The 14,448-nt window shown below is 43.4% G+C and overlaps 1 protein-coding gene across 1 annotated transcript in view; it reads left to right on the top strand.

Annotated features, from left to right (window-relative positions):
• The window catches only part of adgrb2 (adhesion G protein-coupled receptor B2), a 1,091,625-nt gene that overhangs the window by 382,554 nt on the left and 694,623 nt on the right, over positions 1-14,448 (top strand). The window lies entirely within an intron of this gene.

The raw sequence follows: 14,448 nt of genomic DNA, 5'->3' as shown, positions 1-14,448 counted from the left end.
ATCTGACCCTACTTTCACCCAGGCAGAGACCTGCCTTCCTATCTAAGCTGGGACCATCTGTCCTTCCCCTATCTGTTGAAGAGCACACTTAATCTATGTTATTGCCATCCTCTGACTCCAGTCTAACTCCTAGGACCTTGTTGGTGATTGCAAACCCTGAGGGTGTACAAAGTTGGTGAGTGTATAAGGTTCATCTGGTTTAACTGTTTAATTGTTGATTTACTGATTTGCGCTGGCCTGCCTATAGATTCTAATTTAAGTAATTCATTCCCTTATAATGAATTCTCCCTTACCATAAATTCTCATTTACTTTCTTCCCCCTAACAAGACTGAAGGTTGAAAAGTCCCCGGGACCCGATAATTTACATCCTAGAGCGTTGAAGGATGTAGCTATGGAGATAGTGGACGCATTGGTGATCATCTTCTAAAATTTTATAGATTTTGGAAAGATTCCTGCAGATTGGAAGGTAGCAAATGTCACTGCGCTGTTTACAAAGGGAGGGAGAGAGAAAACAGGTCACTACAAACCAGTTAGCCTTACATCAGTAGAAGGGAAAATGCTAGAATCTATTCTAAAGGATGTGATAAATGGACACTTGGATAATAATGATCTGATTGGGCATAGTCAACATGGATTTATGAATGGAAAATCATGTTTGACAAACCTATTGTTTTTTGAAGACGTTACTAACAGATAAAGGGGAGTCAGTGGACATAGTATACTTGGATTTTCAGAAGGCTTTTGATAAAGTCCCCCAGATGAGGTTGGTTAGCAAATATTGAAGCACATGGGATAGGAGGTAATATACTGGCATGAATTTAAGGATTGGTTTACAGGCAAGTACATAACAGAGAATAGGAATAAAGTAGTCATTTTCATGTTGGCAGGCAGTGACTAGTTGGGTAGCACTAAGATCTGTACTTGGTCCCCAGCTGTTCACAATATATATCAATGATTTGGATGTGGGGACCAAATATAATATTTCCAAGTTCACGGATGACACAAAACTAGGTGGGAATGTGTGTTGTGAGGAAGATGCAAAGTGGCTTCAAGGGAATTTAGACAGTCTTAGTGAGCAAAATATTTTGCTCATCGGGCTGGCATGCTCCCGACCCAAGCGAGCGTAAAATGATGTGCGATGACATCTGGCGAGTGTCCCAACGTCATCGTGCACCGCATGATATTTCAGTCAGCAGTACGCCTGCCAACAATTAAGCAGCCAACTAAGGCCATTAAAGCCATAATTAAAAGAAATTCTTCACTGCCTGGCCAACAGTGGGGTGACATTTGCTACCTTCCAATCTGCAGGAATCTTTCCAGGTTAGTTGGCAGGCAAATCGGCCAGGCGACCGTTGGATTTTTTGTGAAACCTCATCCGTGGGTGGATGGTGCTTAAAAAAAGTGAACATTTTTCAAACTAATTTCTCACGTGTACCTACTCATGTGCAAATTTCTGGACTCGCCCTCCTCCCGCCCCAATCCCAGCAGCGCTGAGTGCTGCAGCGTGCGAATCACACTGGCTGGCTGTTAATTGGCCAGCCAGCATGAAATAGTGGTTGGGGCCCAATCGTGGGCTGCGGCCCATTTCGCAGCCGCTCCCACTCGGCCTACCGAGCCTGCCCGACGACTGGAAAATCCTGGCCAGTGAGTGGGCAAGAACACGACAGATGGAATGTAATGTGGAAAATGTGAGGTTATCCACTTTGGTAGGAGGAACAGATGTGCAAGGTATTTCTTAAATGATAAGAAATTAGAAAGTGTAGATGTACAAAGGGGTCAGGGTGTCCTCGTCAATAAGTAACTGAAAGCTAGTATGTAGATGCAGTAAGCAATTATGAAGGCTAATGGTATGTTAGCCTTTTTCTGAAGAAGATTTGAGTACAGGAGTAGCGAAATGTTGCTTCAATTGTATAGAAACGTTGTTAGACCATAGCTAGAGTAATCCCCTTACCTTACTGTAGAGGGAGTCCAACGAAGGTTCACCAGACTTGTTCCCGGGCTAGTGGGACTGTCCTATGAAGAGAGATTGGAGAAACTAGGCCTGTATTCTCTAGAGTTTTGAAGAATGAGAGGTGATCTCATTGAAACCTACAAAATACTTAAAGGGATAGGCAGGGTAGATGCAGATAAGATGTTTCCTCTGGCTAGGGAGTCCAGAACCAGAACAAGGAGACAATTTCAAAATAAGGGGGAAGCCACTTAGGACAGAGATGAGGATATTTCTTTTTTACTCAGAGGGTTGTGAATCTTTGGAATTATCTATCCCAGAGGGCTGTGGAAGCTCAGTCATTGAGCTTGTTTGAAGCAAAGATTGACAGATTTCTAAATGCCAATAACATAAAGGGATATGGGGTTATTGTGGGAAAGGAGCGGTGAAGTGGATGATCAGCCATGATTGTATTGAATGGCAGAGCAGGCTCAGTGGGCTAAATGGCCTACTCCTGCTCCTATGTTCCTAAGATGATTATTTATTTAAGCACTCACCCCGAAATTGAACACTAAACACCCACTCATGCGTTCACATATAACAGACACGCTCAAAGACAGTTCAGTTGTAGAGAATAGTGCACTTTTACAAGTTATGGAAAAACAAAGGAATAGTTCAGAATCCACATGGTTATCTTGTTTTGGAAGAAGTATGTTACAGGCCAAAGGAAAGTTTTCATCACACCTGAAAGTGCAGTTTAGTTGAATTCAACAGCCAAAGTCATATGCAGAAGTTGTTTGCAGGATTTTCTCCAAGTGATGGACTTTCTATAGGTCATGAAGTCAATTTCATGTGGTCTTGTTAACAGGGGGTTAGGTAGCTGTTTTGTGTACCTGAAATGGTCCTAGCTTGCAGATCTTATGATGTTGCAACCTTCAGGTCTTTTCTCAGGCATAGAAGTTATTGCTGCTCTTTTTCTGTGACAAACAGGCCTTATTAAAGCTGCCTCTGAAAGATGGCTGCTGTCACATGGTCAGTACAGCTCTCTTTCTTCATTACCAATAATAGTTTCTCGAAGTGCAAAACCCACATTATGGTCAGGATTTTCCAGCTGTCGGCGGGCTCAGTGGGGGTGAGCGGGAGTGGCTGCGAAAAGGATCACCGCCCGCGATCGGGCCCCGACTGCAATTTCATGCAAATTAATGGCCAGCCAGTGTGAATCACACGCTGCAGCGCTCAGCACTGCTGGAGTGGGGGCGGGAGGAGGGCGAGTATGGAAGTTCATACATGTGCGTGGGTATGCGCAGTAAAAGTTCCCTGAGGCAAAGAACTGCCTCAGGGAGCTGAAGATTTTTAAAATAAAAGGTAAAGAAATTAGAACTGGTAACAAAATGTCCCCTCATGTGACTCTGTCACAGAGCAGGGACATGGTAGAGATGAGTTTGTAAAGTTAAAAAAAAATTTAAACACTGGTCGAAGCCTCATCTCGCCCGTGGATGAGGTTTCACCAAAAATGCAAAGGCAACTTGGCCTTTTCGCCCGCCTGCCAACCGAATGGTTGGACGGGTAGTTTCAATCAATTAGTTCATTAAGGGCCTTAATAGGTTGCTTAATTGTCGGTGGGTGCGCTGCCAACTGAAATATTGCGCGATGATGTCGGGACACTCACCCAACGTTATCAGGCATCGTTTTACGCTCGTTCGGGTTGAACGTGCGCCCGCCCGACAAGCCAAAAATTCTGCCCAAACATCTACATTGTTCTTTCAGAGATTAAGTCATTGATTAGCTCATTGGCTGACAATAGAACTTCCGCTCCTTCATCAACAGTTCGATGGCTTTCAGGAGATGAGTAGTTAACACTTTTAAGGAGAATGCATGTTTGTCTGTCTTTAAGACATAGTCAGAAAGTGAGTCAGTTCCTGGGTTAGTTCCTCAAATACACAAACCAGGGCCTGAATCTTCTGGTTGGCATACGGGGGCGGGCCCCACTCGCTGACACATAAACTAACGTACAGTGATGTCAGGCGTGCGTCCCGATGTCACTGTGTGTCATTCAGATCTTCAGTTCAGCGGGCGCGCACTGGAGTTGGTTGCACGCCCGCCGAACTGTCAAAGGCCTTTTGAGGCCATTTAAATATCAATTAAAATAATTAACAGAGCTGCCTGTCCAACCTTAAGGTTGGTGGGCAGGCGAAGAACTCAGGCGGTCTGTGCATTTATCATGAAACCTCATCCACAGAGGCGGGGTGACGTTTCGTGAAGGTTTTTAAACTTTAACAAAAATTTTAAATAAAATTCATAGACATGTCCCAGCTCATGTGACACTGTCACATGAGGAGACATGTCTTAAAATATTTTTTCTTTATTTAAATATTTCAAAATCAAACTCTGTGCTCCAGGGAGATTTCTACGCTTTTTCGCATGCATGCGTGAAAAAGCACAGGCCCCGACTCAGCCTCCTCCCCCATCCCCACAGGGAGTGCTTAGCGCTTCAGGGTGCGCGTCACACTGGGCAGGCCTTAATTGGCCTGCCCACGTAAAATGGTGGCACGTAGCTGATCATGGGTGGCCATCGGCTGCGCACCCGCCCATACCTGCTCCCTCTTAGCCCCCATGATGGGGAGAAAATTCACCCCCAGATCATCTGACCTCCAGTGGCCATCTTGTCAGAACACATTTTCCATTTTAAAAGAGAAAAAGTAAATTCAAAAATTCAAATTCATACATTGAATAACGTTTGTATTTTAAAAGTTATGAAAATGACATACCTATAATTGGCATGTGAGACTTGTCTGCCCAATCTGCTATCTATGTCCAGTTGTAGTCGATTGTTTTCATTCATCCTGTTTGTCACACCTCCAAGTTTGGTAACATTGGCAAATTTTGAAATTTAATCAGTGTTCCAATATCCAACTCATTTATATCTATCAAATAAAGCAGCGATCCTAGCACTAGCCCATGAACAACGCCACTGTCTACTATTCCCTTGTCTGAAAAACAACTATGTACCATGTCTCACTCTTTCCTGCCCTTGAGTCAATTTTTTGTCCAAGCTGTCACTGACTACCCTATTCCATGAGTCTCAATTTTGTTAATCAGCCTTTTAGTGGTTCTTTATCAAATAATTTTGTCATGAACGAAAATGATTCATCTTCAAGGATTAAGAACAATCTGAAAGAATTTGTGTTTTTTAAATAAACTGTCCCTTTAATGGTTATTGCAAGGACTCTAGTTGCTGCTGTTCCCGGAAAGGAAAGCATTTTACAAGAAAAGGTAATAAAGCACTTTTAAAGGAGCTGGAAATATCTTGACCCTGGAGGACTGTTTAGAAATAGGTCACATGGTGGTTTATGGCTTTGGGGAAAAAAAAATTATGTTTGGAAAACTGTGTGTAAAAGTGGGTAGGTTGGTTTTGCTTTGGAGGGGGGGGGGGGGAACAAGAAGGAGCAACTGCTTGGGTAAAGAAGACCACAGCTCCTGAAGCTCCAGACCCAGTCGAAAGCAAAAAGTGAATGGAAGTTGCTGCGAAGTTGCTCTATTTTCTGAAATCAACTGACTGCAAGTTTTCTGTGAAGTCCACCTGAAAAATTGTGCAAGAGTCATTGATTGTTTCGCAGACCAGTGCTGAGGGACCAACCGTATGTCCCGGACACCATTTCAAGGACTCCATCATTTATTTTTTTCCCCTTGAACTATTGACTTTTAACCTTTTGGCAGAATTTTTCTTTTATTTTTGTGTGTATGTCTGTGTCTGTGTGTGTGTTGTTAGGGTATTTAGAAAGAGTCATTATTATACTTTCATATTTCATACTGTGTGTTATCAAGCTTTGCAGCTTTGCCTTGTACTTGACAATTTCTGCTTTGATAATAAACTAATAATTTTGTTGTTTATTGAAAAAACCTGAACACGGAGTGGTAATTCTGCGATTCATTGTTAAAGTACATATTTGGCTGTATAGCTAGCTGGAGAAATCATTCAAACATATGTTGTAACCCACGGAGTAATGGAACTAGAGACATACACTGCACTCCTCCCATCTTGGTCATAACGTATAACTGGGGGCTCATGGGATTTAACCTAAAATGAAATGTAATTGGGAAAGGATAAAAGGGTAAAAGGCAACAACCAGGTTTCTTCTATATTAGAGAAACGTTTGTATTAGCGAAATGGCTACTTTTTATGCATGTGAATTTTTGAAGCAGCCGGGGTTAAATTATGTTTCTTCAATGGTATTAACTGTTGCACAGTAGTGGAAGAGTTATAGATAGAAGTTAGAGTGAGAGCTAAGAAAGCAGACCTTCAAAAACTAGTGCCCAAAAAGCTGAACATGGAAGTGAAAGAACCAGAGGAAGCTTTAGAATCGGAAGGAGACAAATTTACTTGTGCACAGTTTCAGTTAGAATAGAAGTTCAACTAGCTAGAATTTCGGGTGAAAGAAGAGGAAAGAGAGCATTTCAAAAGGAGCAAGCAGAAAGGCCATAGAGCGAAAAGAGACTAAAATTCAAATTTAAAAGAGGGAAAACAGAAAGGCAGGAGAGAGCAAAGGAGCGAGAAAGGGAATACCAGCTTAGAATGCTAGAACTAAAACAATAGGATGGCCTTGGCCCTACTCTAGGGGAAATATTAGTGGGTAAGATCCCGACTTTAACCCAAGAAGCAGTGGGGAGCTGTTTAAATTTGTGCAAGCCCTCCCGAAGTTTGAGGAAAAGGAGTAGAGGCATTTTTCATTTCTTTTATAAAGATAGATAAGCAGATGGGGTGGCAGAAAGAAAACTGTAAATTGCTCATGCAAAGCAGGTTGACTGGCAGAGGTCATGAAGTTTATGCCTTGCTTTCTGAAGAGTCTTCTCCAGATTATGAGGTGGCGACAAAGGCTATTCTTGCTGCTTATGAGTTGGTTCCTGAAGCTTACAGGCAGCCATTTTGGAATCTCCGGAAATAGCCTGTCAGACCTATATAGAATTTGAGAGGGTAAAGCAAACTAACTTTGATTGTTGGATACAGGCACTAAAGGTAGAGGACATGTCTGAGACTCTCAGGGAAATCCATTAGTAAGGTTCCAAGTTGAGCCAGAAGGTTTCAACAGCTAGACAGGCAGCTGAGATGGCTAATGATTATGAGCTTGTCCACAAGCCCAAACCATTTGTCCACCATTCCAACAAACCCGAGAAGGGTAGAAGGTGGGAGAGTGACAGGAAGGCAAGTAGCCAAGAATGAGAAGGGACAGCTGGAAATGTACCGTAACCTCCTCCTCTGACCAGAAAGCAAAGTTCTGAGGGTGGGAGTGACATCCGAAGGCCTAAGTGTTCCCATTATTACATGGTAGGAGACCGTGCGAATTGCTGGAAGTTATTGAGTCAACTTCTGGGACCTATTGGGGTATACAAGATTGATGCAGAAAAGGGGCCCAAAACAAGAGTACTGCAGGCCAGGCTGTAGCATTGACTGCAGCTGTAAAGCCAAGTGCAAACATACTGTGAATGTGAGAGAGGTGAACAAGATACCTGAAAGCTACAGGGAATTTTTGTCTAAAGGAGAAGTAACTCCTTATACCTCAAGTGAAGCAGGGAAACCTATAGTTATGCTTCGGGATACAGGAACTACTCTTTTGCTGGTGAAAGGCATGACTTTTCCATTAGAGATTTCACTAAATGCCAATGTTTTAGTGAAAGGTATTGGTGGGGAGTATATACCCATATGTTTGTATCTGGTGCACATGGAGTGTGACTTAACGTCTGGAATAGTAACGGTAGGCGTTGTTCATAGTTTGCCTTTAGACAGAGTTAACTTACTCCTCAGAAATGATCTGGCCGGAGCGAAAGTAGTAGTTTCTCCAGTAGTCATGGAAAGACCTGGTGAAGTCAAGGACACAGAGCAGCTTCAGCAAAAAGATTTTTCCTTGCGTAGTGATTCAAGCAATGACTAAACAAGTTCCATCATCAGAGGTAGAATTGGCACCACAAACAGCTATTTGGCTATCTGAAACTTTCTTTGAGGATTTGGATATGGAAATGTTCAGTAAACCCTCTCAGATTAAGGCTCAGCAAGCCGATCCAGAGTTAACTAAAGTGGCACAGTCGGCTCAAACCACAGCTGAAGCTGAAGGAGTTCCGGAATGCTACCACGTTAAAAAAGGGATTCTGATGAGGAAGTGAACCTCACAGACCTGTAGAGTGGATGGCGGTTCATCAGGTAGTGGTATTGCCCAAATATTGTCAGGAAATACTCAGGATAGCTCATGAAATTCCAATGGTAGGACATGTAGGGATCCAAAAGACCCAAGCACGCATAAGTTGGCAGTTTTACTAGCCAGGTCTTCACAAGGACATGGTAGTTTGTAAAACATGTCATACATGCCAGATTGTGGGAAAACTGCAACCTGCGATCAAACCGGCACTGCTAATTCCCATGCCAGTTTTTAGAGAACCATTTGGTAGGTTGTTGGTAGACTGGGACCTTTACAAAACAAAAGCGGAACATCAATATATACCCACAATATTAGATGTGGCTACTCGGTTCCCAGAAGTCATTCCCTTGAGAACAATTTCTGCCAAGGCAGTGGTAGAAAAATTAACCCAGTTCTTCATTTGATTTGCATTACCGATTGAGGCCCAGTCGGATTGAGGTTCTAATTTCATGTCTAAAATCTTTCAAGAAGTTATGAGTATCTGGGGATAAAACAATTAAAGTCCTCAGCATGCTACCCACAAACTTAAGGAGCTTTAGAACGATACCACCAGGCCCTCAAAATGATGATTATGGCATACTGTCAAGACTATCCACATGATTGGGGTAGGGGGGTGTGTGGGGGAAGAAAAAGAAGGATCAACTGCCTGAGCAAAGAAGACAATAGCTCCTGAAGCTGCAGACCCAGTTGAAAGCAAAAAGTGATGGAAGTTGCTCCAGAGTTGCTCTACATTCTGCAATTGACTGACTGCAAGTTTCCTGTGAAGTCTGCCTGAAAATTAGTGCAAGGGTCATCAATTATTTAACAGATTAGTGTTGAGAGACCAACTGTGTGTGTGTGTGTGTCAATCTGGTTTTATAATAAACTAATAATTTTGTTGTTAACTGAACATACTTGGGCATTGAGTGGTTATTTTGAGATTCATAGGTAAAGCAGATATTTGGCCATGTAGCTAGCTGGATATTTCACTTAAATATACGTTGTAACCCGTGGAGTAGTGGAACTCATGCACTCCTCCCATCTCGGTCGTAACACTTTCTTAAAATCCATATTAGACAACGTACACTGCATTCCCTTCATGAAACTTTTCTGTTACTTATAGAGTAATAGGGTAATTTTGGCATATAATTAGGTCATTTGGCTTATGCCAGCTCTCTGTAGAGCAATCTCGCGAGTCCCATTCCCCTGCTGTAACCTCATAACTTATATTAGTCACATTCTACCTTTTACAATGTTGTGCTGGCTCTCCTTAATTAATTCAAACCTCTTCAAGTTCCTATTACTTTTTTTCCTGATTATTGTTTCTAAACTTTACCCACCACTGATGTTAAAATGACCAGCCTGCAGTTGCTTGGAATGTGCTCACACTCGTTCTTGAACATGTGTGTCACATTTGCCACAGTGTAATCCTCTGGCACCTATTCCATATTTGGGAAGATTGCACGATTATTGCAAGCTCTTCCACTCTCTCCAGCCCAATTCTCTTAGCATCCTCAATTGCAAGCCACCTAGACCAGGCAATTTATCCACATTAAGCATAGCCAACTTTAACAGTACATCCAGCCTATCAATTTTCTTCCTATTACCACTACCATCTCTGCTTCTACCGATACCTTCAAGTGTCACCTTCCTTAGTAAACACAGATACAACGTGTAGTATTAGGATGTTTAGGACTGAAAGGGTTAATGTGGAACTGGGGAAACAGTACCCCCCATATGATTATGTAAAAGGAGTCAAATGACTAGTAGTAATCTGGTAAAAGCAAAATATTGCGCATGTTGGAAATCTAGAACAAAAACAAAAATACCTAGAAAAACTCAGCAGGTCTGACAGCATCTGCAGAGAGGGATACAGTTGATGTTTTGAGTCTGTATGACCCTTCATCAGAACTAAAGAATATATAGAAATGAGATGAAATATAAGCTGGTAGAGGGGGGTGGGACAGGAGGAGTTCGTTAGGGGGCCAGTGATAGGTGGAGGCCAAGAAGAGACTGCCAAAGATGTCATAGACAAAAGGACAAAGGGGTGTTGATGGTGGTGATATTATCTAAAGGATGTGCTAATAGGGACATTAAGGGTAGCAAGCAGGTCAAGCTAGTGGCAAATTGAGTAGTAGTAGTCTGGTAGTAGTTTTAATGGAGATAGCTCATGCTTTGGACTAAAGAAGCCTACTGTCTTATATATCTGTACATCGTTATGTTCTACAATAAATAGTCACTGTTCAGACTCTGTGCCTCTGAATCTCTTTCTTAGACAACCACAACAACATACAACGCAAAGTACTTATTACGTATTCAAGAATTGTCCTTTGCATCTAATGATATATCACCCTCTTTGTCCTCATCGGCCCTACCACTGCCTGCTTACTGTTTACATGCCAGTAGAAACTTTTTGGATTACCTTTTATGCTAACTGACATACTATTCTCATATTCTCTTTCTGCCGGCCTATTAATCCTCTTTACTTTCCCTTTCAATTTATTGGGCAGAATTTTCTGCCTGTCGAATGGGCGGGCCCGACCCAATCTCCGGCGGGCGGGGAGCCGATCCCCGCTGAAGAAGTGGGCCCCGCCACCATTTTAAGTGGGCGGGCCAATTAAGGCCCACCCAGCGTGACGTCCGGCAGGATTCCCCAAAAGCGAGAGTGTGCTCTTTCGCGCATGCGCACGAAAGAGCGCACATCACCCCGAGGCTGGGTGCTGCCTCAGGGTGATCGCTTCCACTTTTAAAAATATGAAAAATAGAAAAAAAAATTTCCTAACATGTCCCCCTCGTGACAATGAGATGGGACATGTTTATAATTTACATAATAACTTTACTAAACTTTTTAAAACCCTACATGAAACCTCATCCCACCAGTGGATGAGGTTTCATGTTTTATCTATTTGCCGCCGGAGATCATGGCCTTAAGGTTGGACGGGCAGGTCCTTTAATTGCTTAATTGTTCCTGTCAATGGCCTCAATTGGCCATTGACAGGTCAGCAGGCCCGCAGCTGATTTTGCTGCAGTCCTGCCTTCCTGAAAATTGAAATGGGCCAGGATGACCTCGGGGGTTCTGCCCGACGTCATCCCGTGTCATTTTACGCATCGGTGCTTCCCGCCCCCTGCTCACCGACAGCAAAATTCTGCCCATTGTGTTTGGCCTGATTCTTGTTCAAAGAATTCACCTGACATGTATCATACATCATTTTTTTTCATTATGTTCTCTATCTCCCTTGTCAACCAAGGAACCCCTGGTTTTGGTTCTCCTGCCTTTCCCTCTTGTTGAAATATACCCAGGCTGTACCTAAAACATCCGTTCCTTAAAGAAAACCTATAGTTCTGTTAAAGTTTTGCTTGTCAAACTTTAGTTCCATTTTAACCTCGCTGGATCCCCTCTCATCCCATTGAAGTTAACCCTTTTACAATTTAGACATTCCAATATAGAATGTTCCTTGCTCTTCTCTATTACTAATCTAAACCTTGTGATATAATGATCACTTTTACCCAGGTGTTCTTCTACAGATATTTGGCCCGCGTGGCCTACCTCATTCCCCACTGGTTTGCCACACCCCCAAATTTGGTATCATCGTAAATTTTGGTTGTTTGGTGGTCAAACATCTCTATTGTGGATGACAAGTGACAAGTCTATGATATCCCTTCCTATCTCCCCCTGGACCACGAGCCCACCATTGAACATCAAGCTGTTGTTTCCCAGACCATCAGTAGCCTCATCTCCTCTGCTCATCTTCTCCACCTTCACAGCTCCCCAGCTTCACGCAGCCCAGTAATACCTCTTTCTCAAGATGAACAAACAGGGCTGCCCCGGTAGACTCATGGGCTGGGATTTTCCAGCCCTGATGCGGTGGGTCCCACTGCAGTGAATGTGGCTGGCCAGCCAAAAGTCCATTGACTTTGGTGGACTGGAACATCCCGCTGGCCAGCGGGACTGAAAAATCTTGCCCGATGTTGCTGCTTGTTCTTGCCCCATGGAATTTCTTTCTTCGTATCTCGATAATTTTTTCTTCCTATGTCTGGTCCCTTGTAATAATAATAATGTCCTAGGCCCAACCAGCTTCAGCTGCTTCATCAATGACCTTCCTTCCATCATAAGGTCAGAAATGGGAACTTTCGCTGATGATTGCACAGTGTTCAGCACTATTCGTATCTCCTCACATACGGAAGCAGCACATGTCCAAATGCAGCAATATCCAGGCTTGGGCTGACAAGTGCCAAGTAACATTCGTGCCACACAGTGTCAGGCAATGACCATCTCCAACAACGTCATCTCCCCTTGATATTCAGTAGCATTACCATCGCTGAATTCCCCACTTTCAACATCCTGGGCGTTACCATTGACCAGAAACTGATCTGGATACTGTGGTTACAAGAGCAGGTCAGAGGCTAGGAATCCTGTGGCCAATAACTCACCTCCTGACACCTCAAAGCCGGTCCACCACCTACAAGGCACAAGTCAGGAGTGTGATGGAATACTCCCCACCTGCCTGGATGAGTGCAGCTCCCTCAACACCCAAGAAGCTCACAACAAACACAAAGCAGCCTGCTTGATTGGCATCCCATCCACAAACAATCACTCCCTCTACCACCGACATACAGTGGCAGCAGTGTGTACTATCTACAAGATGCACTGCAAAAATTCACCAAGGCTCCTTAGGCAGCACTTTCCAAACCCATGACCACCACCATCTAGAAGGACAAGGACAGATCCAAGGGAACACCACCACCTGGAAGTTCCCCTCCAAGCCACACACCATCCTGACTTGGAAATATATTGCTGTTCCTTCATTGTCGTTTGGTCAAAATCCTGGAACTCCCACCCTAACAGCACCGAGTACCTACACCAAAGGGACTGCAGCGGTTCAAGAAGGCAGCTCATCGCTACCTTCTCAATGGCAGTTAGGGATGGGCAATAAATGCTAGCCTTGCCAGCGATGCCAACATCCTGTAAATGAATTTTTAAAAATTCACAACTTTCCTGTTTCTGAGTTTTCTTTTCAAAATGGATATCCAATCCATTACTATCTCTATCCACCACCAGGATGTCCTGCAGGCCCCACTATTTTCCTTGAGTGGAGCCCAAATGTTCCCCTTCCCCACCCACTCCTATACCTAACTGAACTTGCTCTAACATTGTACAATTTCTCGTTTGACTTCTCTCACCCCCTCCAGACTAGTATAGGAACTCCTATGCGTCCTACCTATGTCTGCCTTTTTATGGGATAAGGTGAATATTCTTTGTTCCAATCCTGGTCAGATCCCCTCCCTCACCTCTTTTTCTGGTACATTGATGACTGTTCGGTGCAGTCCCTGTTTTTGCCCCAAACTATAAAAATAATCAACTTTGCTTCAAATTTCCTCCACGGATGGTCCAACTCTTCCCATCCCCTCCTTAAGTTCTTTATCTCAATTTCTTGGCTGTCAACCAATGTTCACTATATGCCTGCAGTTACCTTCTTTACACTTCCTTCTAACCTGTATCTTCTAAGGTCTCCATTCCATTCTTCCAGTTTCTCCGTCTTATCAGTTCTGACAATGCCACCTTCCATACCAGCGTTTCCAGTATGTTTTCCTTGTTTCCTTAACTGAGGAACTCCCCTTTCACCATGGTTGATAGTGCATAGTGCCCTTGAAATCATTTATCCCATTTCTCACACTTCTGCTCATACACCTTGACCTTAAGAAGAATTACGAAGTATTTGGATGTGCTCTTGCGATGCCATGGCATACAAGGCTATGGGCCTAGTGCTGGAAAATGGGATTAGAATAGTTAGGTACTTGTTTGACTGGTGCAGACTCAATGGGCCGAAGGGCCTTTTTCTGTGCTGTAGACCTCTATGGCTCTATGACTCTATCTTCCTCCTGAACCATGATAAGGATTTCCTCGCCTTCAGCTTCCATCCCACCAATCGCTACATTCAATGGATTATCCTGCACCATTTTCATCTCCTCCATCATAATGTCATCAACAAATACATCTTTCCCTTCTCCCCTTTCAGCCTTCCCAGGGAATCATTTCTTCCACAACACCCTGATTCAATCCTTAATCACTCCCAACATCCCCTTCACAGGACACCTTCCCATGCAAGCACTGGAGATGCAACACCAATCCTTTTTCTCCTTCCTTCCTAATGTTGTGGTCCACAAACATTGCTTTCAATTGAAACAGTGATTTACTTGTTTTTGTCTCATTTAAATATACTCAATTCATTGTTCACAATGTAGTCTGTTCTACACTGGGGAGACCAAACACAGACTGGGTGATCGCTCTGCTGAACCCCAAAGTTCAGTCCACAAATGTGACCTTGAGGTTGCAGTCGCCTACCACTTTATTC

This window comes from Cetorhinus maximus, chromosome 21 (assembly GCF_964194155.1).
Source record: "Cetorhinus maximus chromosome 21, sCetMax3.hap1.1, whole genome shotgun sequence".
NCBI classification, from domain to species: Eukaryota; Metazoa; Chordata; class Chondrichthyes; order Lamniformes; family Cetorhinidae; genus Cetorhinus; species Cetorhinus maximus.
The sequence above is the reverse complement of the archived record's forward strand: the minus strand, read 5'-3'. Positions and strand labels throughout refer to the sequence as shown.